Raw genomic sequence first — 24,997 nt, 5'->3', positions numbered from 1 at the left:
ACAGGGAGCATCCATGTACCCGAGGTGGGTGTTTCTTAGGTCGTTGCTAGGGAAGCCTGCAGAGATTTCTTCTAGTGGGTGAGAAGGGTCTTTGGAAGCAGAGGCAGCGTGAAAAATTGCAAGGGGAAAATAAGAGTCCTTCATGATATCACATTTAATTGCTAACAAAGACAAAAATGACACCTCTCGCGTCTGGTTCACCAGCCAAAACCCAGATACCAGCTGCCCCGTGATGGATTGGATTCCAACTGGTGGGTTTAAAAGACGCAGAAGGTATTTAATGATAATGATTTGCATTTATATAGTGCCTTGTATCCACCGGGCTCACAACGTGCTTTATATATCTATGGATAAAAATATACTGGCTAACAAGCACTCCATCCATCACCACGTCACAGCCACTTCCCCAGCGAGGCAGCAAGCTGTTCGGGGAAGCGTTGCTGGAGCCGCTCTCCCTCCTCCCTGCTGTGGCACTTGGGGTGCCGTACGGTAATTTTGTAATAAAACCAGGTGATAAAAACACTTCAAAAACAACAGTGTCATAAAAAAGAGAGTCCTCGCTGTCGTAAAGCAGAACAGGAGGGGAAACTTGAAAGGGAGAAGGTTATAAATAGGGAGCATCGCCGTCGTGGAAATCAGCTCTGGAGGAGAGATGTCTTAGAGCTACCCTGGGTTAGAAGGTGAGGAGCTTGGCCAGCAGTGACATCTCCAAAGGGCAGGTGCCATCAGAGATGGGACCTCCCAAGCTTCGCTTGGAGGTGGCAATGCAGGGAAAAATCCCGACACCTGAGCCTTGACAGCTCCTTCTGCCTCCACGTCCTGCTGAGGAGCAGGTCTGCCATGGGTTGGGTGCAATCCAGGCGCCTTCCTCCTCCCAGAGCGAGCACTTTGCCGGCCAAACGCCAGTGTCTCTCCCAGGAAGCACCTCACTAGCCCAACATCCACCCCCCAAAAGGAGCCCGACCCTTTGGCGGCAGCATCTCGGGTCTGGGAGGGAGGCGGAGGAAGGAAGGGAGAGAGAAATTGAGGCTCTCAGAGATCTTCATTCAAAATTCATAGGCGCAAAATTGCAGCCTGCATGGATTTGTTTCCTTTAGGAAATTACAGGAAACTCCAGGCACCAACAACTGTTATTCAAATAGCCACTTTGCATGATTAGGATGGCAGGAGGCTGTACTTACACATGCAGCCCCAATATAATCAGCCGCGAGGCCGGGTGGGGAAAAAAAAGGAAGCTGAAGGAGTTTATAAGAGGCAACGGGAAGAGGCACAGGGCCAAATCCAGCCCCACCGCTGTGGTGTAAAGCAGGAGCATCCTATTAGTTTCTTGTGGGTCACAGAGCCGGCAGGTTGGGGGTGATAAGGGGGAGTGTGGAGCTGGGGGGTGATTCCTGGAGGCAGTTTCTCACCCGTCACGAGCTGGAAGGCTGAGGTACGAGCACCCTTCGCTCCTGCCTGTGACCAGGGCTCTCCTCTCCCCTACACGCACCACAGCCCAGGAACGCTCCCTCCTCATCCCCTACCCTCTTGCCTTCTTGCACAAACATATTATAAATCAAGAGGGGATGTTTTCACCCGCCCTGAATTTATTTAAAAAAGAAAACGAGCCTCATGCACAAAGCCCTGAGCAAATATTGTTTTGAGGATTGGCCTGAGGGTCAGCAACGAAATGCAGGCAAAACATCTGAGCTGCTGAATGGTGGAGATTGTATAATAAAAATAGACTCTGGAGTACAAGTGGAGAGGAGGGACTCCCAGCGTTGTATTCAGAGAGCTCTTTTACAGCATTTCTCGGGGGTACTGGTGGTGCCGGGTGGTGCGGAGTGGCCAAGAGCATCCCATCCTCTCTCTCGCAGTAGCATCTCCCGCTCAACCACCCCCCCTCTGTGATGCTGAGCCTCCTTCCTGCGGGTGGACGGCTTCCAGCAGCCCGCCGCGTCTTCGCGACTCGCTCAAGGTGTTTGTAAATGTTTGCGTGCGGGCGAGCGTCCCATCTGCGGGCGTGTTGGGTGCGCGGCGGCTGCCGCCAACGTGGGGCTTGGCAAGGGTTGGAGCTGGAAGCGCCTGCGGCGAGCGGCAGACGTGCAGCAGCCAGTGCTTCGAACCTCAATACCAACCCTCCGGGGTCCTCAGCTTGCCAGACCCGCATCCTCGGTGATGCAAGAGCCCTTCTCTGTACCCAACCTCTTTCACAGAATCACAGATTGGTTTGGGTTGGAAGGCACCTTAAAGACTATCTCATTCCAACCCCCCTGGCCACGGGCAGGGACACCTTCCACTAGACCAGGTTGCTCCAAGCCCCATCCAACCTGGCCTTGAACACTGCCAGGGAGGGGGCAGCCACAGCTTCTCTGGGCAACCTGGGCCAGGGTCTCACCACCCTCACAGCAAAGAATTTCTTCCTAATATCTCATCTCAATCTCCCCTCTTTCAGTTTAAAACCGTTCCCCCTCGTCCTGTCACTCCATGCCCTTGTCTCAAAAGCCCCTCTCCAGCTTTCCTGTAGCCCCTTCAGGCACTGGAAGGTCTCCCCGGAGCCTTCTCTTCTCCAGGCTGAACAGCCCCAGCTCTCTCAGCCTGTCTCCAGAGCAGAGGGGCTCCAGCCCTCTGAGCATCTCCGTGGCCTCCTCTGGACTCGCTCCAACAGCTCTGTGTCCTTCTGTTGGGGCCCCAGGGCTGGACGCAGCACTGCAGGGGGGGTCTCAGGAGAGCAGAGCAGAGGGGCAGAATCCCCTCCCTCGCCCTGCTGGCCACGCTGCTGGGGATGCAGCCCAGGACACAGTTGGCTTTCTGGGCTGCCAGCGCACATTGCCAGCTTATGGTGAGCTTCTCGTCACCCATCACCCCCAAGTCCTTCTCCTCAGGGCTGCTCTCAATCCATTCTCCACCCAGCCTGGATTTGTGCTTGGGATTGCACCAACCCGTGTGCAGGACCTTGCACTTGGCCTTGTTGAACTTCATGCGGTTCGCACAGGCCCAGCTCTCAAGGTCCCTCTGGATGCCATCCCTTCCCTCCAGCGTGTCAACCACATCACACATCTTGGTGTTGTCCCCAAACTGGCTGAGGGCTCACTCAATCCCACTGTCCATGTCGCTGACAAAGATATTAGACAGGACTGGTCCCCTGAGGAGCACCACTCGTCACTGGTCTCCACTTGGCCATCGAGCTGTTGACCGTAACTCTTGACTGGCTGCAAGGTCACGCAGGACTTTAGGTACTATTAAGCTATTTTCCTGGCGTGTCCTGGCAAGCGAGCCTTGTTCTAGAGCACCTGGGTGATGGATAAAGCTGTATGTGCACGTCTTTCTTCTCAGCAAGGGTCATTAGCCATTGGAAGGGGCTGCCCAGGGAGGTGGTGGAGTCACCATCTCTTGAGGTGTTTAAGAAAAGCCTGGACATGGCACTTAGTGCCATGGTCTAGTTGACAGGGTGGTATCAGGGCAACAGTTGGACTCGATGATCCCAGAGGGCTCTTCCAATCTGGTTAATTCTGTGACTTCTGTCTTAGAAGGGAGAGAGACCTCAAAGGTCAGAGCAGGAGGCCTTGAAGGGGCTAACTTTGAAGTGCAGCCAACTCAGAAGCTTTGACACCTTGAATGGGCAAGGAGACCTTCCTCAAACCTCTAGACTCTCCTTAAACACGGGCAGCAATCAGCTAGTCCTCTGCTGCCCGCCGTCGTGCCTTTTGGGGTGACCTTGAGCGCGTGTTGGCCGGACACGGATGCTGACAAGCTGCTCTACAGGCTTCCCTTTCTTGTCTTTACAAGTGCTTTGCTCTTCTCCAGTAGTATTTTGCGAGACTTTACAAGCTTTTAGTGGCAAGGCTTTTGCTAAGAGCCTGTTGATAAATCTGGAGGAGACAGCAGGAAGGTTTTAGTGCCCTATTCTCTTCCTTTCCATGGGAAAAAGCAGCTTATCTGCTTCAGAGAATGGAGGTTCTCCCTCCTTATCCGGCCTGAAATCTTATCTAACCTGGTTCAGGTGGCGGAGCCGAGAGAAGGAAAGAATTAAGCAAGAGACAGGTGAAATGCTGACATTATTATTACTTAAATGGCCCAAACCTTTTACCTTATATATATATATTTTTTAATTTTACTTTTTTTTTACCTCTGGTGACACGTAACAAGGGAGAAATCAGTTTTTCCAGGTTATCTTACCGCCCCCACCCAAATATAAATCTGTTTTAACTGGTTCTGTTGGCAAGACGGAGAAATAATTAAGGCGAAGGTGGCTGCCGTGTTGATGTTATTACTGTAACGCTGCAGCCTGTTTAGTTTCTCTGCCGATGAAACGCGACCAGGGGAAAATCAGTTTTCAAGATTACCTCCCCGAGATGCAAATGGAGGAGCGGAAACCATGTAGTCAGGAAGAAATGGGCTCGAAGCAGGAAACATTTCAAAGCCTGTGACAGTCTCTTAGGGGCTTTTAAGACCACAATTTACCTTTTGACTGCGTTCTGTTTGCTCTGAAATCCTTTATTTCCCTCTTATTTATTGACTGGAGAGACAGCACCAAAACGAGAAAGTGATTCTCCAGCCTCTGCTCTTAAAAATCCATAGAAGAAAATTATTCTCGCGAGGGCGTTTGTGGTGTTGTTGGGCTCTTTTTTTTTCCTCCCCCCCCTTCTTTTTTAGCACTCTGTGACCCAGGGATTAATTGAATCACTTTGCTGTAGCGGAAGGTACCGAGGTCAGAGCCGTGTCGGAGGGAGGAGCCCTGAGTAGAGAGGTGGGCACCACGCTCTTGGATTAGCACCACACTCTTGGATTAGCACTGCGCTCTCAGATTAGCACTGCACTCTCAGATTAGCACTGGGCTCTCGGATTAGCACTATGCTTTCAGATTAGCACTACACTCTCAGATTAGCACTGCGCTCTCAGATTAGCACTGGGCTCTTGGGTTAGCACTGGGCTCTTGGGTTAGCACTGGGCTCTTGGATTAGCACCATGCTCTCAGATTAGCACTGCACTCTCAGATTAGCACCGCGCTCTCGGATTAGCACCGCGCTTTCAGATTAGCACCGCGCTCTCGATTAACACTGGCTGTCGTTTTAGCATCACGTGCTTGGATTAGCACTGCACTCTCAGATTAGCACTGCGCTCTCGGATTAGCACTGTGCTCTCGGATTAGCACCACACTCTTGGATTAGCACTGCGCTCTTGGATTAGCACTGTGCTCTCGGATTAGCACCACACTCTTGGATTAGCACTGCGCTCTTGGATTAGCACTGTGCTCTCAGATTAGCATTGCACTCTCAGATTACCATTGCACTCTCGGATTAGCATTGCGCTCTCGGATTAGCATTGCACTCTCAGATTAGCACCACGCTCTCAGATTAACACTGGCTGTCGTATCAGCATCACGATCTTGGATTAGCATTGCGCTCTTGGATTAGCACCGCGCTCTCGGATTAGCACTGCGCTCTCGGATTAGCATTGCACTCTCGGATTAGCACCGCACTCTCGGATTAGCACCGCACTCTCGGATTAGCATTGCACTCTCGGATTAGCATTGCACTCTCGGATTAGCATTGCACTCTCAGATTAGCATCACGCTCTTGGATTAGCAGCGCACTCTCAGATTAGCACTGCGCTCTCGGATTAGCACCACGCTCTCAGATTAGCACCGCACTCTCAGATTAGCACTGCGCTCTCGGATTAGCACCACGCTCTCAGATTAGCACCGCGCTCTTGGATTAGCACCGTGCTCTCAGATTAGCATTGCACTCTCAGATTACCATTGCACTCTCGGATTAGCATTGCGCTCTTGGATTAGCATTGCAGTCTCAGATTAGCACCACGCTCTCAGATTAACACTGGCTGTCGTATCAGCATCACGCTCTTGGATTAGCACCACGCTCTCGGATTAGCACCACGCTCTCGGATTAGCACTGCGCTCTCGGATTAGCATTGCACTCTCGGATTAGCACCGCACTCTCGGATTAGCACCGCACTCTCGGATTAGCACCGCACTCTCAGATTAGCATTGCACTCTCAGATTAGCACTGCGCTCTCGGATTAGCACCACGCTCTCAGATTAGCACCGCACTCTCAGATTAGCATTGCACTCTCAGATTAGCACTGCGTTCTTGGATTAGCACCGTGCTCTTGGAATAGCATCGTGCTTTCAGATTAGCACTGAACTCTCAGATTAGTACTGTGCTCTTGGATTAGCACCCCACTCTCACATTTAGCACCCCACTCTCACATTTAGCACCACACTCTCAGATTTAGCACCACACCATCAGATTAGCACCGCACTCTCGGATTAGCACTGCGCTCTCAGATTAGCATCACGCTCTCGGATTAGCACTGCGCTCTCAGATTAGCATCACGCTCTCGGATTAGCACCGCGCTCTCGGATTAGCACTGGGCTCTCATATTAGCACTGTGCTCTTGGATTAGCACCGTGCTCTCAGATTATCATTGCACTCTCAGATTAGTACCACACTCTCAGATTAGCATTGCACTCTTGGATTAGCATTGAGCTCTTGGATTAGCATTGAGCTCTCGGATTAGCATTGCACTCTCAGATTAGCACTGCGCTCTCGGATTAGCACCACACTCTCGGATTAGCACCGCACTCTCGGATTAGCATTGCACTCTCAGATTAGCACTGCACTCTCAGATTAGCACCGTGCTCTTGGAATAGCATCGTGCTTTCAGATTAGCACTGAACTCTCAGATTAGTACTGTGCTCTTGGATTAGCACCCCACTCTCACGTTTAGCACCCCACTCTCACATTTAGCACCCCACTCTCACATTTAGCACCGCACTCTCGGATTAGCACTGCGCTCTCAGATTAGCATTGCACTCTCGGATTAGCACTGCGCTCTCGGATTAGCACTGCGCTCTCGGATTAGCACCGCGCTCTCAGATTAGCACCGTGCTCTTGGATTAGCATTATGCTCTTCAGTTAGCACCGCACTCTCAGTTTAGCACCGCACCCAGGATTCGAGGTGCGGCCTCACCAGTGCCGAGTATAGTGCCAGGGGGACGATCCCTGCCCTAGTCCTGCTGGCCACACTAGTGCTGCTGATACAAGCCAGGATGCTGGTGGCCTTCTTGGCCACCTGGGCACACTGCTGGCTCATGTTCAGCCGCCATCGACCAACACCCCCAGGTCCTTTCCCACCAGGCACTTTCCAGCCACTCTTCCCCCAGCCTGTAGCGGTGTGGGGGGTTGTTGTGCCCCAAGGGCAGGACCCGACACTTGACCTTGGTGACCCTCACACAGTGGCCTCAGCCCATCGATCCAGCCTGTCCAGATCCCTCTGCAAAGCCTTCTACCCTCAGGCAGATCAACACTCCCACCCAACCTGGTGTCATCTGCAAACTGACTGAGGGTGAAGACACCCCGCTTCCCTCCATGCCTCCATTGCTGTGGCGAGAGCACCCTCTCCTGTCTCAGCCTCCCTCACTGCATTTTTTTTCCCTGCTCCCTTCCCTCGCGTGGAAACCAGCGCCCAGGCTCTCCATCCCATCCCGGGGTGAGGACGTGGGTCCAAGGACCCTGCAGTCCAGGTGCTGGGCTTGGCACCCACCCCTCATCCCGGCACGGCGGCGGTGTGCCAGCAGCACCAGGGTCTGTTTAGGAGAACTGGGGGAATATTTAAGTAAAAAACAATTTCTAGTTATAATTACTAATTAGATCTGGTTATAATTATCTCTCTTTGCAATCCCATACCTGCCGCAGAATAGCTCCAGTTCCTCCTAACAATTAACAGAGAAAGTCTTTTACGACACACCGGGTGATTACATGGCGATTGCAGCCTCCACGGTGAACGCTGACTTATTAAAGGAGGGCCCATATTTACAGAAGAACACTGAGATCAAATTAGGCTAAAATTAACTGGAGTAAATTAAGAATACCAGGAGTTTTTTTTCATGTTTCCCTTTCTTTTCTGCCACCGAGTCGCCTCTGGGTTCGTTCCTAATGCTTTGTGTTGACTGGTGGTGAAGGGTCTGGAGGGTCTGACCTACGAGGAACGGCTGCGGGAGCTGGGGGTGTTTAGCCTGGAGAAGAGGAGGCTCAGAGGTGACCTTAGTGCAGTCTACAACTACCTGAAGGGATGTTGTAGCAGAGTGGGAGTCGGCCTCTTCTCCCGGGCAACTAGCAATAGGACAAGAGGACACAGCGTCAAGCTTCGCCGGGGGAGGTTCAGGTTGGACATTAGGAAGCATTTCTTCTCAGCAAGGGTCATTAGCCATTGGAAGGGGCTGCCCAGGGAGGTGGTGGAGTCACCATCTGTGAAGGGGTTTGGACATGGCACTTAGTGCCATGGTCTAGTTGACATGGTGGTGTCAGGGCAACGGTTGGACTCAATGATCCCAGAGGTCTCTTCCAGCCTGGTTGATTCTGTGATTCTGTGACTGAGTGGGCAAAAAGAGGTTTTTGTTCTTTTTTTTTTCAGCCCAAATGGAATTATTGGTGAGCAGCATGTGATTTCTGGGGGGGTTGACTCTATCTGTAGGTATCCAGAAAGCAGTTGATGCAGATAAACTTTTGGCTTACGTGGATTGTTGCTTCGCTTCTCCCGAGTAGGAGGCTCAATCATCCTAAATAATAGTGTAGCAGGGGATGGGGGAGGTGATGAATAATATAGTCTCTGGCCCAAGCCTTTGGATAAATTCTCTTTTGAGTTAAAATTCATGACTTTGACAAGCTTTGCAAATTGCATCTTATTAGGGACTCGCCAACTTCTCCACCTTGCCTTGATTGCTTCAACCCTAATCCTCCAGATCAAAGTCACGCCGAACGTGGGGTCCCTTATTGCATCTTTAGCACCTCCTGGTTTGTCCCTTAAGCCGGGAACTCCACCCTAGGTCTGGCTTAACACTACCTAAGCAGTGACTGCAGCCTGAACCGCCATCCCGGCAGCTCCGCTTTGAACTTTAATTCCTAGTTGGCCTTTAGATCACAGAATCAATGAGGTTGGAAGAGCCCTCTGGGATCATCGAGTCCAACCATTGCCCTGACACCACCATGGCAACTAGACCAGGGCACTAAGTGCCATGTCCAGGCTTTCCTTAAACCCCTCCAGAGATGGTGACTCCACCACCTCCCTGGGCAGCCCCTTCCAATGGCTAATGACCCTTGCTGAGAAGAAATTGTGTGTTTGGAGGAAACCCAGAGGCTTAGAAGGATGCTCTTGTGGTTTTTGGGCCGTGAGCTGGCATGGTGCTTGTTTTAACCCTGGAAGGCTGGAGTGTAGTGACCAGGATGGGGGCTAAGATGGCAACTGGCACCTGCTAATATCTCTCTAGAAGGTAAAAGCAGCACCCGTTACCTCAGCGTGGTCCAAATACGTTGGTGACTTGAGACAGGGGCCGTGAGTCCATCGTTTCCCTGCTCTCGCAGGACTCATCTGAACTTGCAGCTTAGTCCTGCCCGTGGCTCCTTCCAGAGCTGTGCTCCCCAAAAACCAGTAGCAGTCCAAAATTTCCCGTGTAGATCAGGTTTTTCCTCACTTGCGTCGTTGCAAACGGTGTGAATTCGCCAGCAGTCCTGCAGCCGGGGCTCGTCTGGGGTGGGATGCAGTGGGGACCACGCAGGATGGTTGCAGTGGGGATGTGCCCTCGGTGGGTAAAGAGGAGCGTGCCCAAGCCTAGAGCTGAGCAGCCCAAAATGAAAAAGCTCCTTGGTGGTTTTTATCCTCACAAACAAGCTCTGACACAAGCACGTCAGATTCGAGACGAGGGTTTGTTTGGGAACCTGCTGCTTCGAGGCACCGGGAGGAATGGTGGCACAGGGAGGCACTCCAGGATCAGATGTCAGGTCCCCAAAGCCTTGAGACTGAGTGAAGAAGCGAGGGAATTTCTAGTGAAAATAAAAATACTTTGCCTCCGTTAGCGGTGGAGCATCCCAGGGTCATGTTCTGAAGCTTTGTAGTGCTGAGGACTAGAAGTGTGTTGGTTTTTCTGTGATGAAAGGCTCCGCTCCTCCTCTCCTCGAATGGATTTAGGATCTGGGCTGTGAGAAACGATGCGACAAGCTGCTGGGGGTTTGGTGACGCTGAGGTAGCTGGCAGATGTTCGCTGCCCGTCCCTCCCACCCTGCGGAAGCCAAGCAAGGTGTTTCCTCTCTCAAAAGCAACCCAACCCTCCTTGGTTGAGGTCCTTTTGCCCAAACCACAATGTGCAGGGGTGCCAGGTGCCACCAGCCTGGGACCAGCCCAGGGCTCCTGCCCACAGGCAATTCAAGAGCCTGAGGTGAGTCCAGCCACCTTCCGTGGTCCCCTCTCCTCTGGTGCCAACACGAGCTTAATGAAAAAGCAGCAGATGTTCCTCAGATTTCAATTTCCTGAAGATTTGAACCTAATGCAAATGGTATTTTGCATCCAGCTGTGACGAGGCAGTCTGGGCTCCATCCCGGCGTCCCTGCTCGCAGATTTTCCTACCTGTCTCTCCTCCTTGACCGCAGCAACTCACTTCCAACGAGCTTCTCCAGGAGGTTGTTGCTGCCAGATCTCGGGAGCAGCTCTGCCCCGATTCAAGCTGTGCGAAAGGACTCGAGGCAGTGGTGGGATCTGCAAGAGAGCATCGTCTTGGCCCGGGTGGAAATTTGTGTGTGTGTTTTGGAGGTTTCTTGCGAAATGGAGTAATAATTGAGAAGGAGAAGAGTTGATAGTGAGTGATTCATCTGCCAGATTTAGCTTCGCTTCCCCCTCTAGGATTGCAGCAAGCCAACTGCGCTTTCCTGACCTTATCTCCTCTCTGAGTGGGTAAACAACAAACTAACTCTTCTGTCGCTGCCTGGAGTGGCTTGAAGATAGTCACAAGCAGAGCTGGTTTGTTTGTCACCCGATGGGAATCCTCTCCCTTGCGTTTTCGCCACCCGAATCCCTCCGTGTGCGGACACAGCTCCCGCAGACTCTCACGTTCCCCGGGCGTTGCTGTCGCACCATCACATCTGTGACCACCATCCTCCTAGATCACGTTGTTGCAAGCTCAAGCAGGCTCTCTGCTCACGGAGGGCACCCGCAGCTCCCTCCCACCACCAGCTCAGGCGAACCCTCCGCCACCAGCATCGTTCGCTCAACAGCCCTCCATCTCCTGAAGGACTTGGTACCATTCCCAGCCGTCGGGACCAAAGATCTTCAGCGTGAGAGGTAGGAGCCTGGGGAAAGCACAACCATATCTCCTGGTCCTCACTGCTTTCCGCTTTCCTAGGCAAGGCAGAAAGGGGAGCCAACCCTTTTTTGTCCCTGCATAACATGCAGACCCAAAACTATCGTTTGCCTCTGCCTGGGCTACTTTTCAGACCGTTACGGTTGTCTGCAGACCACAAAAGAAATGATACTCCAGCCTGTAAATTGTGCTAGTCCATACATCTCGTCTTCATGGAGACCCCTGCCTCCCTCCCACCGAAGTCCTGCAAGCTGATAACGGGATGAGGATGGGCAGGAGGGGAAGGAAAATCCTCACTCACTGGAAAAACCACCCCCAAATTGCCCCTCCGGAGAGAAGCGTGGGAGGATGGCATGGACGGCGTGGAGCCCATCAGAAATGTCAGCCTCATTACGAGCGGTGATCCCCTGACACGGAGCGGCAATTTATGGGCACCGTTAGCCTACGCCGGAGACAGAGGGATGGTGAGAACGTCCTGTTTTCCGCACCTCCTGTATGCCACATGCTTCACAAAGGATAAAAATAATTAGCCAGAGTGTCTCAGGGATGATTGGCAAGTGTCTGGGGGCTGGGAGTTCCCCTCACGTGCCATCGGAGCAGGGAGCTCTGGTCCCACGGGGACAAGCCAGGCTTTGGGTGTCCCTTCTTCTTGCAGCAGGTAGGACTTGGCTCCTGCTGTCTCTTCCCTCCTCAGCCCTCCCTCATCCACCTCTGAGCGGCCTCTCTGCTTTTGAACCTCCTGAATTTTGCAGTTAATTATTAAGCTTGCTCAGTCGGGCTGTCATTAATAAGGGGTGGCGTTCAGGGACGGGGCTGGGAACTGCGGTGCGGTGGTACGGGGACGAGCAGGGACCAGAGGAAGGAGCTTTGCATCGCTCCCCTGTCTCCCAAGCCCACCCACCCAGCCAGGACCTCACCGTTCCCAGACCGTTTCCCCACCAACCACCACTTAGGTCCCCCTTTTCCCTGCTTTTTGCCTCTTCCTGCTCCCTCTCGACCATTTAGCCAATGTGCCCTGCCTGTCTCTGTGCTCATTAAGGCACAGGTAGTCTCAAAATGAGAGCTCATAAAGCGATGGAGTCGGTGGCTTTCCAGCACAGCCCTCTCTAGGTCCAGAGCTGGGTGACTTTTTTTTTTCCATCGACGATATTTGTCGTGTGAGTCAAAGCTGGCAAAGGGTTTTGGCTGGGGAAGGGCAGCAGAGGGGTTTGCGTTCCTCAGCAAGGGCCATTAGCCACTGGAAGGGGCTGCCCAGGGAGGTGGTGGAGTCACCATCTCTGGAGGTCTTTAAGAAAAGCCTGGACATGGCACTTAGTGCCATGGTCTAGTTGCCATGGTGGTGTCAGGGCAATGGTTGGACTCGATGATCCCAGAGGGCTCTTCCAACCTCATTGATTCTGTGATTCTGTTACTGAGCGTGTTCACGCGTTTCCGAAATGCAAGGTTAGACGTGGGAAAACCCAAACCATCTGCTTTGACGCCTTCCTTTTGTGCCAAGTCAGCACTTCTTGTTGAACAAAACTACCCTCAGTTCCTAAGCAGCGTTCCCTTCGCGTCCAGCGCAGCCTGAGCCTCTCTCCTGCCTTCCCCCTTGAGCAGCCATCACAACACAACCCTGCGTGTCCCCCCCGGCTGCTGCCCCTCGGACAAACTGACTTTGTGCTTTCTCCTCTCTCTCTCCCCTTTCCTTTCCTCCCCATCATTCAACAGCAACTGGGATCCGAGTGATTAAAACCTCAGAAGGCAGGAGGGGGACTTTGATGGATGGTTTTAGTAACGCCGGTAGCATCTCTATCTGTCCGCCCTGCCAGGGAGATCCATCTTCTGCCGCGCGAGAGCTATCGCAGCGTAACGGGGGCTCCCGGCAGCCCTCGGCACGTGGCCGGCCGTAAGAGGGTTGGTGCTGATGGCACGTGACGAGCATTTTAAGTAGCCTCCCCGTAACGTCAGCCCGTTATCCTCCTGTAACGTCACCTCGCGTCCCACGGGGATGTCTGACTGCCAGGGGTGCAGGAGCGCATCCCGACCCCTCTGGCTCTGTGCTGGGCAGCTTCCACCACCAGAAAAAAATAGCTGTGGTCAAAGATGGCCAGGCAGCACCTACGGCAGCTCGGGCTGTCTTTGGCTGGATCGGGAAGAGATCCAAAGCGGCTCGGAGTCGGGGGGCTGTAACAGCCTGTGAGCGTTGCCTTGGGGCTCCAGGCAAGGGGTGCAGTGCTTGTGTTGGGTTTTCTGGTAGCATTTATGGGTTTATTATACGGTTTTATTATATGATTTTATTATATGGTTTTATTAATGCCTTTGGGAGTCAAACTGAATGAGAGTTCCTCACACACTCTGTTTTTGGACAGTGGGAATAATGTGAAAGGGCTGGTAGAGCCCCTCAAAACAGATCCCCCCTCAAAAAACATCCCCCTCCCAGGGAATGAAAAGCTGATACACCATTAACAAAACCATCGTCGCCTCCCAGCTTGTTCTGTGTCCTCCAAGCCACCTTTGCTGGGGCTGAGCGGGGTCGTTTCTGCTCGGACCCGTGAGAAAACCATGAGAAAACCTCATATGGTGGGAGTTGAGATGTAGTTAGCGCTGTCCTGGCTGTGGGTGGTATCCGGGGATAAATAGTCACGACTCCGGTCTAAGGAGGAGAATAGACTTAGGAGAAATGTTTCAGAGATGTTAGATGGAGGAAGGATGTCTAGAACTGCGAGAAGATTAAAAATCAACCAAAAAATGAGAAGGAAATGCAACAATTTCTGCCACAGTTGTCACTCAGACACTTGGCGCTCGCTCCCCTTCTCTTTCCTCGCCTCATTTCCCAGCTCAGGCCCAACCTGCTCGGCTGCCCCATGTCACCCTCGCCCTCCGAGAGGAACGAGAGTCCCTGACCAAAATGTTTCCCCTGTTGACATGTCGTTGCCTTTTTCTGCTATCGATTCCTTAATTAAAAAAGAATAAAACTCCACCGAAGCAGACGTTTCTCCGAAACACTCCATCAGTCAAAAAAGAAAAGGAGAACAAAATCAATATCCTATTTAGAAAATAAAAACAAACCCAAACATTTGGGAGCAGATTTTGGAGCCGCCCTAGGTAGCACCTCCCCAAGGGCACGTCCTGCAGCGAGCGCGGGGCTCCGGTACCTAATGAATTACACATCCGCGAGCCTACGAGCACCTCCCGCATCGCACTATTTTATTATTAACGGTTGCCGAGCTGTAAAGTGCTCGTAAAGCAAAGTATCTTTCCAGATCAATTTGTCCGGGGGTGGTAGGAAAGGGTCCAGGTCTGGCTGGCAGGAGCCCACGTGCTGCAGGGAGGATGCAATTAGCTCAACTCGACTCCCTTCTGCGGTTGCTGTAGCTCAACTCGGTTTGTTCGCTTGCTCTTCTGACATTCTCCAGTCCCTTTTTCTCTTCACTGTCTTCCTTTCGTCTCGTCTTCTCCCACAAACCCAACCCTAAGGTTGTCCCATTGACAACCCATTTAGGTTGGTACCATTTTTAGGAGCCCAGGGTACCTACCCATCGCCTTGCGAGGTGCTGTACGCAGGCACCCCCGTCCCTTAGGATGGGGTAACACCTCTGTGTGCTCCTCGCAGAGAAAACCCTTGCAAAAACACCGAGACATCGTAAAACCAAAGCCATTATTGTCAGGATCCTTCTGCCGTGGCTTTAAGCAGGCACCAGGAAGGATTCACAGAATCTCAGAATCAATCAGGTTGGAAGAGCCCTCTGGGATCATCGAGTCCAACCACTGCCCTGACACCACCATGTCAACTAGACCATGGCACTAAGTGCCATGTCCAGGCTTTTCTTAAACCCCTCCAGAGATGGTGACTCCACCACCTCCCTGGGCAGCCCCTTCCAATGGCTAATGACCCTTGCTGAGAAGAAATGCTTCCTAATGTCCAACCTGAACCTCCCCTGGTGAAGCTGTAGAGATGAGCTGTAGGCAACACCCCGCATCCAGCTATCTTCATCTGATCCTACATTAGCCTGTCTCCATCACACCCAGCCATACTTTAAGGTCCGGGAAGCCTCTCCATCCCTCCAAACTCAGTCTGTGCTGAAGTCACGCACTCAGGAGCAAGTATCTGTGCCCAAGTACGGATGGGTGAGCCAAAATCTTCTTGTCATCGCTGCAAAGGTGAGACAGGAGCTTTCCTGGTGGCTGGTGGGTCTAACCCAAGGTGTGCATGGAGAGCAGCGTGGGCAGCGCTGCCTGCTCAGCCTAAAATCCTGCACATCACCCTTCCTGATCACCCAAAGTTAATGGGGGTGAAACATCTTCATCCATTTCCTTCGCTTTGATTCCCTTGCTGTGCAAACAGCCAGGAGGGAGAAACCACAGGAGCAAATGAAGTGGCGTCATACGTCAACGGAAGAGCAGTAACAGCTCACGTCCTAGGCATGGGTGGCACCAGGGGGATTTTTCCCTGCCTGGCCTAAGGTCTTGTCTTCTCTCACCCTGCTCCTGTTCCCACCTTCCTGGGTGACAAATCCCAGCAGCCAGATCCAAGCTTTCTGCCTCCTTCTCCATCCCTGGGTTGGAGCTGAGAAAAGCAGTAATAGCCAAGTGCTTTGGAGGGGGTGAGCATGTGATAAAGCTGTGGCCTTTAAGGAAAAGAGGAGGAAAAAAAAAAAAAGAAAAAGAAAAAGCATCCTTTCACCTTTAAAAAAAATAAACCAAATCAATCCTTCCAGAAAAAAAAAACTCTTCCAATTGTAGTCTAGATAAGGCACATGATTTCTCCATCAAGTGACAGAGGAGCGGGCAGGGCTCCTCTCCATCACCCGGGGCCAGCTCAGCTGGTTAAACCAAGTACCTGCACATCCCAGCTGGGCCAGGCTGAGAGATGCCACTGGGACTGAGCGACTGCAGTCCCACGACAGTAAAAATCAGCTACTGAGCTGGAAACACAAATGCTTTGTTATTTTTTTTGCCCCTGAAAATCAGGTGGGAGCCTGATTGAGGCTGGAGATGCAGCGAGGCTCAAAAAAAACCACCCTCCCCTTGCTGTCCTCACCCTGCAGGGAGCAGGAAGGGCTGTGCCCAGCCCCAGGGCATCTCCCACCCACCTTCTTCCCTGGATTCAGGCTGAAATAAGGAGTTTTTCCTGGGGCTGAGTGGGGGGACTTGATTCACCCCCTGCTCTAGATACCAAGGGAGAAGGATGAATCCTTCCCCCTTCCACTCCTTGCTTTACACATTTCTTGGTTTGCTGGACTCCCAGCAAAGCCCATGTGAAGGGACACACAGGCTTACGCCGTGCTGGCTCTCCTGTCGCTCTAAAGGACTTGCCATTAGGCTAGTACATACCTGTGGCTAATTAACAGAAGAGGTGTTGACCAAGGGAGGTCAAGGCATTTGCAGCCTTGGGATGGATCCAGGTGATCGTAAACCTTGAGTCCCAATGTCCCATTTCTTCCAGCTGGGCTCTGCATCACAGAGTTTTCATGGCACCTCCTGGTTTCTACAGGCCCAACAGCACCTGGGACACATGGCAAGCACACGAGGATGATCACACAGTGGGTGTTTATTTCCAATTTGCACAGAGCACAGTGGGGACCCGGCGCTCCTCAGACGAGACCTGCTCTCGGTAATAAGGGGAGAAGCGGGCAACGGGGCTCCGGCCTTTGAACCTCCCCAGAGCAAGCGGGATTTCTCCCATCCCATCCTGCAGAAGAGAAGATCTAAGAGCAGCTCCCACCAGCAGCAGCTGGCTGAAGGAGGGGGCCAGCTCAGGGGGTTTGCTCCAGAGCGTACTTTCTTTCCTTTTTTCTTTCTTTTTTTTTTTAATGAACAGTAATAATTTTTTTTTTTTTTTTTAACAATTTGAAAATATCTGACATACAGGGAAAATAATGAATTCCTTTTTTCGCCTGCGTTCTCTGATCTGTCAGTCTGCACCCAGGAGCTGCGCACACAGCGGGAGGAGGAGGAGGAGGCAGGGGGTACTGGCCTATATTGGCTAGATAATGATGTTCCTCCCTCTCCCCCCTTCCAGGAGAAGGTTCAGGCATGTCCTACAATTGAGGGGAGACAGGAGAGAGGCTGTGCCACCAGCCCTTTTGCTTTAGCCCTTTGTATTTCTCTTTGTGGGATGGTATCTGGGGTGGTTTGTGGCTGCAGTAGAGAGGGATTTTGCCCATGGACTTGGGGACTTGACCCACCAGGTCCCTGCGGTGTTTGTTGGCTCCAAGAACAGATCAACACAAGGCTCTGTGGTTTAGTTTTAGCATCACCCCCAAAGGTGTCTCATGACGGGGGTCATGTCCTGCTCCCAGCATAGCACTGCTGTAGGTCTTGGTGCTGGGCAGAGCGGTGGGGCTTGCACAGGAGCAGGGACAAAGGGTGACCAAGCTGGGAAAGCTGAAGATTCATAGCAACTCCACTTCCAGTGAAGCAGACCACATGGCCTATTTGTGCCTCAGTTTCCCCTCCAATACATGCACAGTTCCCTGCGTGACTGTGATTAAGGTGGTAGCAAGGCCAGTTGGGTAGATAGTTTTTCCTCCCTTCCTATCCCATCCCTCCTGCCTCATCTGGGAAGCTTTACCCCGACCTTCCTCCATCCCCTGCCAGGAATCGGAGCCGTTACAGTGGCCGCAGGTCACACGTCCACCTCTCTCCTTAATCATCAGCAATAAATGGGTTTAAGGAGAGCTGGGGCAACCTAGCCTAGACACAAGCAAAGCAAAACAGCTCCCTCCTAAGACTTTGGGACCCGAGCTAGGGCTCAGCAGTAGCTGTTGCCACAATCCATCCAAACACCGACTTGACTGGGAGAATTAAATGAGGAACTGGCCGTTGTATTTCCCCCTTTCAACTGGGAGAGGAAATTTTAAGTTTCTTACTCTTTGCAGTGAGAATATTTCAAGTAAACCATCAGTACCTGCCTGTCTGCACAGCAGCTGGTTCTTTATCAAAGCTTGGAGGGGTTGGCCAAAACTTTTATTATCTGCCCTTTGTATGAAAGGCTTTTCAGTAAAATAGAAATGCTCATTTATCCTGCTTGTGTTTTCTCCAAAAATGGATGCTGCCAACCTCACAAAGGATTTCAGAACGTTAAAATTTGGTTTAATTCCAATCCGACATGAAAATCAAATATTTAGAAAACTCTCTAGGAAAGAATCTGGGACCAAACCCCATCTCAGCTTAAAAAAAGCAAGAGTATTACAGTGATAGTCCTTCTGGAGAGGGATTTGGTGGGGGAAGATCAGCCCCTCCTGGACAGAGAGTGGGAAAGCAGAGCTTTGCTGCAATTAAATGAAACCATCTCTGCAAAGCTTCTCTGGGCGTGAGGAACCTGCATTTTCCAGCAGGACATCATTCCCCTGGAGAAATCCAACCTGCTGACCCAAAGAAATGGAGAACACGTGGGACTTGCAGTGGCTGGATGAAAACAGAGATAAATCATTAGGAAAAAAAAAAAACACCACAGGTTTTAGGAAATATTAGCAGTTTGTTTCTCATGAGGAGGGTCCCTGCATCACACTCAGCTGCAGAGACAGGAGGGAAACAGGGACATGGGGTTTTGGCTACCAGGGCAGCATCGCTTGGGCTGGAGAGAGGAGGCATCATTGCTGGCAGCCCGCCCGCCCGCCCACACACCCCGAACTGCCACAAGACAAATAGGACCGAGAAAGAGATGCGCTGTTTAAACTTTCATCACTATTTCTCTCCCTGCTCCCCTTGTTTCTTTTGATTTATTTTTTAGCGTGTTTTTCCCCGGGCTGTGCTGTTCGCCTGCATCTGTTTCCTCTCCGTCTTCACTCGGCAGCAGCCAGGCGCCTTTCTGAGGGCACCCGCAGCCACCCTGCATTTTTCAGGCTGTCCAGGCTCAGCTCCCTTGGGTCTGCGAGAAGAACGAGGCAGTGGAGCTCCAGCATCAGGCTGGGGTAGATGCAGGCTGGGCACAGAGAGACAACAGAGGACCTTTAGACATGCCATCCTCCTTTTGCTCTCCATCCCTGGCCAAGCAAGGACTCTTAAGGCTTGTCTGTATTGCACAGAGCATTACCAGAGCCCCAGCCCATTGCCACCCTGCCCAGGGTGGGTGACCCTGCCAGGGCTTGGCATGGGAGAGGTGCAGGAAGGGTGCCAGCCATGCAGGCAACCTCCAAATGACTGGCTTTCCATCCCACGCCAGAGGCTGGCACCGCATGGGTGGGGGGCTGTAGGCTTTGAGGCGACGCCAGGGTTGGCACCGGAGCCAGCGTGGCCTCTCTAAATTGACAGTGCACAGTATGGACTGAATTTTTGTCAGGGAAGGAGGACACAGGCAGCTTTGCCAGTTGTTTTCCTTACAGAATCAATCAGGTTGGAAGAGCCCTCTGGGATCATCGAGTCCAACCATTGCCCTGACACCACCATGGCAACTAGACCATGGCACTAAGTGCCATGTCCAGGCTTTTCTTAAAGCCCTCCAGAGATGGTGACTCCACCACCTCCCTGGGCAGCCCCTTCCAATGTCTTCTGCAATGTCATGCACAAGAGCTGAGCCTCATCCTGCAGGCAGAAATGCTCTCCAGGTTTCCCATGTAGGATGCGAAGGAAAATCTGGTTGGTCGTTCTTGGAGGGGGGAATATTATGAGTTGGAGTCAGGACTCTCAGCCCTGTGACTGACCCCGTTTGCAAACTCAGACCACTTGGCTCTATATTGTCCTTTTTTCCTTACCTGCTGCTCATCTGCAGAGGGATTGCAATCCCAGTTGCATCAGGAAGGGGGGCAGAAGAACAGATACACATCAGGATGGTTGAGGGGAAGATGCAGTTGCATTCCAGGATTAGGTTTTCTCCAGAGCTCAGGTCACAGAGTCCCACAGACTTTCTGTAAGTCTCACAGAATCACAGAATCAACCAGGTTGGAAGAGACCTCTGGGATCATCGAGTCCAACCATCTCTCTTAGTGCTGCCCTGAAAAACATAACCCATGACACAGCAAAATCTCAGCCTTTCAATTGTTGGACAAAACCTAAGAGCCTGTTTCTATCCTTCCTAGCTCTGAAGAGCTGCTGGAAATCTGAATCCTAAACGTGTAAAATCCTGATAAATGAAAAGCTAAACATTCCTGTAGCCGTAAGCTGCTCTGCAGTGCTTTAGGCCCTCACAATTTGTAGCCTTCAGGCTGGATAATACAGTGAGACCCTGGGCAGTTTGCTGGAAAACTACTGCCAGGAACACAATCCCTGTAAGGGGATTCTCTTATCCAGCATAGCAAGCTCCATCCTAAAAGCAGATTTGTTTTCTAGCCCCTTTTCCTCCTCTTGGGAAGCTATCCTAGATACTTGATCAAACGGAGAACCTTCTTTCTTCCCCAGCGTCCAAATTTTCCTGCTTTTTCCCTTGTCTTCTCCCAGCCTACCCCAGTTCTTCCAGTGCAACCAGTCATAGTCTCTCAGCCTTCATTTTGCCCAATTAAATAAGCCAATCCCTTCTGATCTCACGTGGTAGCAAAGCTGTTCTTTTCCTTTGATCAGCTCCACGGAAATTGTCCCTGATCTCCAATCTAAACCTCCCCTGGCACAACTTGAGGCCATTTCCTCTCGTCCTATCACTTGTTACCTGGGAGAAGAGACCGACCCCCACCTCACCACAACCTCCTATCAGGTAGTTGTAGGGGGCAAGAAGGTCTCCCCTCAGCCTCCTTTTCTCCAGGCTAAACACCCCCAGGTCCCTCAGCCACTCCTCATCACACTTGTGCTCCAGACCCTTCACCAGCTCCGTTGCCCTTCTCTGGACTCGCTCCAGCACCTCAAGGTCTTGCTTGTCGTGAGGGGCCCAAAACTGCACCCAGGATTCAAGATGCAGCCTCACCAGTGCTGAGCACAGGGAGACGATCCATGCCCTAGTCCTGCTGGCCACACTAGTGCTGATACAAGCCAGGATGCTGGTGGCCTTCTTGGCCACCTGGGCACACTGCTGGCTCACATTCAGCCGGCCCAAGTGCAGGACCTGACACTTAACCTCATACAGTTGGCCTCAGCCCATCGATCCAGCCTGTGGAGATGCCCCAACATGGAGCAGAGATTGGATTTGCAAAGGAAAACACTCTTTGCAGGGTTTGTATTGCAAAAACTTGCACACAGCAAGCAGGTGTGTGCAGATCAGGGTACAGTCACCCCGAGCAAGCGTACTACGGTGCCCTCATAAGCTTGACTTGTCTACAAGAAGCCAACATGACTCTCTGACAAGCCTGCGATGCGATGTCTGAATGCACAAACACTTCGCCGCACCAGAGCAAAGCTTCCCGATCCACCTTCACTGCACAAGAAGGTCAGCTGAATCCCTCCAGGCTGTCTCCCTGGGGCTCCCCACGCTTTCCTTACTGTAGAGACAAAATACAGGAGCAAACATACACTTGTTCAGCTTGGCTTCATCATCTCCGTGGGGCCTCGTGTTCTCGTGGAGTGCCGGCTCGCTGGAAGGCAGCTGGCCCACCACGTACTGTTGGCAGACCACCACGGAGGGCTGGGGGTGCTTTTGGTCTACACTTAAACTCTCAGCTTTGGGGCTAAGAAGCACTTTCCAATGGTTTGTAGCACATTATGATCACCAAAGAGCATCTTCTGGTCGCTGTTATTTGCTTAACACACATGTAAGATGAGCCCAGAGCCTTGAGTGCCACAGACCCCGTAGGGAAGATGAGCAGCTCATCAGCCATGCCTTACCCAAGGGATCTCATTCCTTGGGGGGACACTTGTGCCCAGTCTAACCTCAGCTGAACATTCCTTGCAGATACACAGCTCAGAGCAATCCTCAGGGGCTGCTCAGAGCATTTCCAGCCCAGCACCTGGGTGGCCCTTCCCCATCAGTGAGCATTTGGGGTTGAATCTTTTCACACTGTCCCAAGAAGAGGTTTGTTACACAAACCCAGCAGCAAGGAGGTACCAACCACAGCAACAAGAACAACAACCCAAAAGCAACACAGAATCACACAGAATCAACCAGGTTGGAAGAGCCCTCTGGGATCATCGAGTCCAACCATTGCCCTGACACCACCATGGCAACTAGACCATGGTACTAAGTGCCATGTCCAGGCTTTTCTTAAACACAGTTCTTTGTATTTCTTTATGCTGATGTGCTTTTCCCAAAGCACTCCAAAGGGTAAGGAGCAATGACCCCAAGCTGTCCTTACTCATCCAGGCAGCCCACAGCTATGGAGATCAGATTAATGCCTAATTTAAAATTATTCAAACTCTGTGTTTTGACAGAAAAATCAGGGGTTTGATGGGGAGAAGCTTGTCATGGTTCCTTCAAAAAGTTTTATCTGCAGTGAAGAGCAGTTCTCCAGGTGAGGTCCAGGAGACCTCCTGCTGGGGCATTGCACCTCCCACCCCAGGAGGTCTCAATGCAATGTCCATTTGGGGATAATCCATCTGGACTCCCACCCCATAAGCAGCTGTGTGTCATCCATCTCTCTGGCTTGTTCCTACTCTTGTAGGCTTGAGCCATCATAGATCCTTTTATTCTGATCCTACATTCTCTTTTTAAGCTTTCCAGGCATGTAAAGGTTAACTCCATTTTCTTTGCTGTCAGGAATACCACCCTACACACAACCCCAAACAACTCTTCCTATTTATATCCCTGAATTAATCAGGAAGGCTAGCACTTCTACATCTACGTGATTAAAAATTAGGAGACCAGATTCTCTAGCGGTGCCTGATACTACTAACCAATCCTGGGAGCACAGCAGATAAATAATGGATCATGGCTCTGTGCTGCTGGCTTCTTGCATTGCATTCTTTCTTCTTCTCTTCTTTTTATCTTTCATTCTTCTCTTCCTCCTCCTGCTTTCCCAGGCTGGAGTTTGAGTGGGGAAGGAATACATCCATCCTTCATTTGGCAGAAGTTAGAGCTGTTGAGAGCCATCACTGATTCCTATTCATCAGACCTCCTCCACCACATCCCCTGGTTAGTGAGCCTGGAGCCCATCAATAATTCACAGCTACGTGAATAACTGGGGGACGATAACCACTTACTTGGGAAGACGTCATCAGGACCCATTCTCTCTCCTTCTCACCTCCCCAAATCTTGCTGCTAATCCAATCGAGGGAAACAGTAGGTTAGAAAACAAGGTTTTGGGGCACAGGGAAGACAAGTGGATCCACGCATGAGGTTGTCCCTTGTCCCCGAGGTTTCATGGGCAGCTGAGGGACAGGCTGGACTGCTTTGAGGCGGTGATATTAAGCCAGTGACTGCAAAAAAAAAAAAAAGCACATTCAGATGTCAGCCAGAGGGACAGGACACCAGTCAGGAATATTAAACAACCCACCATAAAAGTCCCTTCATTTAATTCCAAGATGCTCTTTAGAGAAAGGCTTGTGGGTTGGTTTTTCTCCCTGCTCCACAAGATGAATTTCCAATATTTTACAAGCTGAGGTCAAATTCAATTAATAGCTTCAGTGAGGGGAAAAAAACTATTGAAAAATGTCAGGCTTTTTTTAAAAAACAGTATAAACTCATCCAATGAAAGGGTTTTTTTTAAAAAGAAGTGAAAAGAAATAGTTCCTTAACAGTTAAATAGCATCAGAATGAAGCAGAATTTTCCACGTTTCAGGTGCTGATGCATTTCAACTACCCCAAACCATAGATTTTTCACTTTTTTGTCACTCATGTAGCCTGAAAAAAAAAAAAAGAAAGTACATTTTGGATCCATGTAGAAAAGCTTTTTTTCCCCCCCTCCTCGGTCCCTAGGTTCCACCCACTGAGCTGAAAAATCCCATTACTTCCAGCGTTTGGCAGATGTGTCTGTGACCAGCCTTGTGTGCAACCAGCGCATCTGCCTTGCCTACAAATCCTGTGCCGACGCAGGCAGCCACCTTCGAATTGTCAGAGAACATAATCCCTTTTCCAGCTCCTGGAGGAGCCAGCGAGGAGGTTTTAAATATTTCTCGGCCAACTCAAACACGGGGAGCAGCTCAGGGGCAGCAGCAGAGACGTACTTGGGGATTTTTGAGCCCAGCGTTTGCTTTGCATGGCTCAGCCTGGTCCCAGTCAGCTTGGGGAAGGGGAACAGCGCTGACTTGAACAAAAGCAGCTCTATTGTGGGGGAAAATGGGCAGTTTTCCCCCAGCTGCATCCCCTCCGTAAGGATGCTGAAGGGTAGGAGGCTTTTGCCACCTTCTCCTGAGCTTGGGTGTGACACAGCAATTTCTTTGCTAGCATGAGCTCTTCTGCTTGGACAAGAGGGGCTGCAACGGGGATGCCTTCCCACTGAGTCCTCCATATTTCTTCTGGCTTCCCAATGCTACATGGGTCCCAAGAACTCCTGAAACAGGCCGCGAGGTGGTTGGGCAGCGTGTCTACCTGCAGCAAGACTTGCATTTGGTTGGGAAGAGCTAGACTGAGAGCTGTACAGACCTTGGCTAAAGCAGACCCAATGAGGGTACCAGAGATGAAAGGACAGCCCCTCTTCTCCAGCTGAATTTCCCATCTCTTACCATGCTGGGGGTGTTTTGAGATGCCAGGCTTCAAGAGCTAGTCACAAAAGAGGAGACCCTACTCAGGTGCCCCTCATCTCCTGCTTCCCTGTTTCCATCCCTCCTTGTCTCTGGCATGAAGAGCTTCACAACACAAGAAACAGAGATGCCCAGGGGCTGTGTGATACCAGCAAAGCCGCGTCCTGTAACGAGGACACAGCCTCACGCAGGCTGTCAGGGCTGAGGTGGTTTCAAAGGAAGGTTGAGATCTTAAACGTCTCCTTGACACCCCCGGCAAAATCTGCTTTCACAGAGGGAGACGCTTCAAAGACTGACTGTGGAGAGAGGGAGTCTGACCAAAGGAGAGGAGTTTTGCAACCTTTTGTGCGGCGAGACAGCAGCACAAAGGATGAGTGAAAGCAACAGGGAAATCAAAGCAGAGCA

General features: G+C 51.5%; 1 protein-coding gene across 1 annotated transcript in view; it reads left to right on the top strand.

Moving 5' to 3' along the window:
- KIRREL3 (kirre like nephrin family adhesion molecule 3) overlaps positions 1-24,997 on the top strand; it is a 110,353-nt gene that overhangs the window by 37,856 nt on the left and 47,500 nt on the right. The gene's annotated exons all lie outside the window — the stretch shown is intronic.

The sequence above is a fragment of the Nyctibius grandis genome, chromosome 25, assembly GCF_013368605.1.
Source record: "Nyctibius grandis isolate bNycGra1 chromosome 25, bNycGra1.pri, whole genome shotgun sequence".
Lineage (NCBI taxonomy): Eukaryota > Metazoa > Chordata > Aves > Nyctibiiformes > Nyctibiidae > Nyctibius > Nyctibius grandis.
The sequence above is the reverse complement of the archived record's forward strand: the minus strand, read 5'-3'. Positions and strand labels throughout refer to the sequence as shown.